This window comes from Orycteropus afer, unplaced genomic scaffold (assembly GCF_000298275.1).
Source record: "Orycteropus afer afer isolate SDZICR_OR568_19922 unplaced genomic scaffold, OryAfe1.0 scaffold00323, whole genome shotgun sequence".
Lineage (NCBI taxonomy): Eukaryota > Metazoa > Chordata > Mammalia > Tubulidentata > Orycteropodidae > Orycteropus > Orycteropus afer.
The window spans coordinates 557971-562753 of NW_006921910.1; positions in this window are offsets into that span (position 1 = coordinate 557971).

Below are 4783 nucleotides of genomic sequence, written 5' to 3' on the forward strand. Positions count from 1 at the left end.
AAAGGGCCTCTGAGCTGCCGGAAGCCCCACACTTGGTGGGGGCAGGACAACCAGGAACCCCACCTGATGCCCAGAGCACAGACAACTCCTAGGGGAGACAGGCTAGGCTGTGTCCTCCTGCGGACCTCCCCCTGCAACCCCACTTGGCCCTTCTCCCTACCCCTGTCTATCTCTCCCCAGACTGGCTCAGCAAGTCCATCTCCTTGAGAAGCTCTCAGAGGAGCCATAGCCCATGGGGCAGAGAGTCCCCAAGCAGGGTTGACAGAAAGAGGTGGTCAAGGACTGGCCCCAGCATCCCTCCTAGACCACAGGAGGCAGAGTGCAGGGTCCTCCAAAAGCAGGGCCCTGGATGGGGAAACGTTGCTGAGCCTGGGTGTCCCTGGGGAGGGGACACAGCAAGGAGGGTGGAGCAGAGTTTGAGGGCTCTGAAAGGCAGAGGCTCCCAGGGGCACCTTAAATCTAGCTTGCAGTCTGAGCCTACTCTTCCTCATTTATGGAGGCCTGGGAGAAGGGGCTCACAGAGACCATGGAGGCCTTCAGCCCTCAGTCCCTTAGTACTTTGGGCAATTCCCTCTCCTTCTGGGCCTTAGTTTTTGCATTTGTGAACAAAAGTGCTAAGGCGGGGTCTCTCAACAATAACCTTATACCCCTTGGAAAGCAGGTGAACCTTGTCCTGGCTCAAGGGTCATCCCCGGGTGTGCCCTTGAATGGCAGTCAGGAGCCTAGAACAGGACACTAGGAAGCCTGGGAAGGTGGCAGATGTGAATGGGACACCACCTAGGTCAAAGTTCCCTAGCCCCCCCCACCCTCATGAAAGCAGCCTGTCCTGCAGAGGGGACTTCTTTTCCCTCAGTGGACCAGTAGTCTGTGCTCTGAGATGCAAAGGCCCCACAGGCTGGGAATCTCCAGAAACCCCCTACCCATCCCCGTGTACAGGGTTCACTTCACTCCTTGCACCACTGCTTTCCCTTTTGACCATCCCCACCAGTTTCTCTCATGCAGCTACTACCTCCTCACCTCCCCTTAGCCTCTGACCAGGGCCTCCCTAGAAGGACCATTCCAGGGCCCATGTCTATTTTCACTCCTCTTGTTTGATGATCTCAGCCCTGGTTCCTCCTAGTCAGCATCGCCCTCCTTCCCAAGCCCATCACTGGTGGAGCCTGCCTGCACTGTCTGAGTCCTGCTCAAGGCAGCACTTATGCCCTGACCTCCAGGACATAACACATCAGGTCATACCTGCGGCCCTTACCCAGGATGTTCCCTCATCCTCAAGATGGGAGATCTCTGATTGGTCCTTTAGGGCCCAGCACCAGTGTCACCTCCTCTAGGCAGTCCTCCCTGACTGACTCACCCATCCCATCCCCATCCCTCTCTCCTTCATTCACACATCTACCAGGACACCTCCTTGCTGACCTAGGTACCCTTCACAGGTGTGGCCTCATTACTTTGCCAACTCATATAGCTCCAGGTTTATAAATGTTTGGAGAACTTGTGGGTGGGATATTGGGGTCAGGACAAGAGTGGGGCTGGCCTGTTTAAGGAGGCAGGGAGCCCAGGAGTCCCAGGCAGCCTGCTTTGTTGCCATTGGGTTTCTATGGCAACCCTAACTTGGCCCTCTCTCAGGGAGGGAGAGGACAGTGAGGATGCCTTTGCCTGTAAGGCACCCATGCACTGTACTATGTTGCTGTATGTGCGTGAGCCCTCTACTCCGTGGGGCCTGGACTTGACCAGTGGACCTTCTGTTGGATAAGAAGACAAATACCCACTTTCTTGGGGCCCCAGTCTGGCAAAGCAATTCCAGGAAGGCCCTTGTGCTCCCAGCAATGGATCTGGGTCTTCCTGCCACCCATTAGGGAGAGACAATGAATCACAAAAAGGTGACATAAGTGGAGTGTGTCCTACGTGCCAGGTGCTGCTCTCAACAGTCTGTTCTTAGTGGCTTGTTCAGTCCTGCCAGCACCCTGTGAGGGAGGGGCTTGTTCTTCTCATTTTACAGATGAGGAAACTGGGGCCTATAGAATGTAAATCGGGGGGAGGTAAGAGCCTCAAGCAGCCAGGCTTCAAGTTGAGGGGTCCTTGGTGGGGCCAGTGGGGTCTGTTAATGGCAGAAGAGCCTCCCCCACACATGCATTTATGGCTTCTGTCTTTTTGGCCCTGACATTTGGGTTGGTAGAGTGAGGCACAATGAGGTCAAGGCCAGCTTGGTGGCCTTGCCTGTATCTGCCTGTGTTCCTACTTCCACAGAAGCTACAATGGGTTTATGGACATGGAGACCAGAGCTTCAGGGCTTTCACCTCTGTCCAGGCCACACGCTGGTCTCCACAATTCTCTAGATCCCAGGCCCTTTCCTGCCTGCAATCATTCTTCCAACCCTCAAGGGCAAGAACTTACATACCTTCAATCCTCAGCCATCAAGACCTCCCCTTCCTGAGGTGGCCCCCATATTCCAGTTTGAGGCTATAAACCTGGACTACCACTGCTCAGAGCCAAAACCAAACCAAACCAAATTCACTGCCATAGAGTCTACTTGACTCTTGGTGATCCCTCCTTGGCTATCTGAGGTGGTATCTTTATGGAAGTAGATTACCCAATCTTCCTTCTGAGGAGTGGCTGGTGGGCTTGAACCACCAGTCTTCTGGTTAGCAATCAAATGCCTTAGGTACTACACCACCAGAGCTCCCCCTCAGAGACAATTTTGTTGACATTCAAGCCAAACTCAGGTGGAGATTCAGCACTTGAGGGTATGGCATCAGACATGATTGCCCACCAAGAACTGGGCTGGAAGTTGATGGCTCCCTTGCCCACTGTCTATAGGAGCTCAGGTGTAGTCAGACACATTTTGCCCATCCTCCCAAAGCCAGCTCTACACCTCTAGCTGTTGGGAAGACTCAACCAGATCTCCTGGGGCTCATGGCTTAGGGCAGACATATAAATGAGTGAATAATGACTGCTAACCAGAAGGCTGGTGGTTCAAACCCATCAGCCACTCCTCGGAAGGAAGATGGGGCAATCTACGTCCGTAGTGATACTGCCTCGGAAACCCAAGGAGGGGTCACTATGAGTCAGGTCCGACTTAACGGCACATAACAACAACAACAATGTTTGACCAAGACATAGAACAGAATGAGGGGTTCCTCCCAGCAGGAGCCCAGAAGACAGAGACCTAGCATCAGCTGGACAATTCAGGGAGGCTTTTTGGGGGAAGTAGCATTTGAGTCAGGCCAGAAGGACGAGGAGACCCTCCCTAGGTAGTCAGGGAGAGGAATTCCTGCAGGGAGAATAGCCTGGTCAAAGCCCTGAGAGCAGCAGGGTGCTAGGTATGAAGAGGAACCCTGGAGTCACTGGAGGAAGTGTCCAACCCGGCCATAGGGACCAGGCCTCCAGGCACTGCGTTTGCCTGGAAGCCCTCCAGAGACACATCTGACTGACCTGCTGGGGCCACCCGGAAGGCAGAGGGCTATGCTGGCTCTGACTCAGACTTTCCCTGGGACTTGTCTCGGTCCTTGGTTTCTCTACCTGCCATATGGCACCTTGGGTCTGAGGTCTGTCTATCAGGATAGAGAATGAAGGATACCAGGTACTAGGAGATGAAACCCTGTGGGCCCCTGGTGTGCAAAAGTGCAGAGATGCCATCCTGGGGTCCTACGGGGAGAGAAGAGGGGTAGGAAGAGGTTCTCTAGAGCCTAGAATCTGCAGGGTGTGAAGTCCCCTCTGCCCTGGGGGGAGCTGCCCTTAATCAAAAGACAGTGGAGGGAACAGGAGCTGGGAGCTGGCTAGGCAGCTGGGAGCCCCAGGTACCTGCCCAACAAGGCCAATCATGAGCAAATACCGGGGCCAAGGGAGCAGCTGGGGGAATAGGGGGCTCAGAGGAATTCAACATTGTCAGAATCTCTCCCAAATCCTGGTCAGGTGTGGGGGCTCGCATGTCCTGTGTCCCAATCTCAATCCATCCCCTACCTCCTCCTCTGGGGTCCTTTCCCCACCTGAAGGCCCTAGGATGATGGGGCCCAGCCTGTACTACCTATGTCCCTGAGGCTATAGGGTCCGAGAGTGGGGCAAGCTGATGGTCTAAGACTGGGCCCCCTCATTGGGAAATGCAATGTTATTCAGAGATTGCGCTCCAACCAGACCCTCCCTGGGGAGCAGGGTTCCCATGCCTTGCCTGGACCCAGACCCAGACCCCTGGGTGGGAAATGTGGGCTTCCTGAGGATCTGTGTCTATTCAAGGCTTTGAGTTGCCACCAAAGATACCATGTTTGGGCCACTCCAAGGGACTAAGACCCCTCTCAGGCTGGGGTGTAGATGTCCTTGACTGGGAGGTGGTGATTGTCAGGGGTATTCAGCTGGTGGGAAAGCCACAGTGGGACAGGGAGGTGCTTGAGACAGTCCATTCCTCAAGGAGGAAAGCCGAACCTGAGACAGCTGCTCGATGGGACATGTCCCTTGGCTGAATGATACACGGCTAGGATGGGGATCAATAGCCCAGCCCCCATACCTGGCTCCACTCCACATGGGTGCACTGAGATGGGAGTGTTGGGGGAGAAGGTAAAAGAGAGGAGTTTCTTTCCGTTCTAGGCCCCCAGCTGTCCAGACCATAGGATGTGGACACATTGCAGGCCTTAGTTTCCCTTCAGAGATAACGTTGTTGTTGTTATGTGCCATCGGAGCGACTCATAGCGACCCCTCTTTGGGTTTCTGAGGCAGTATCACTATGGAAGTAGATTGCCCCATCTTCCTTCCGAGGAGTGGCTGGTGGATTTGAACCGCCAGCCTTCTGGTTAGC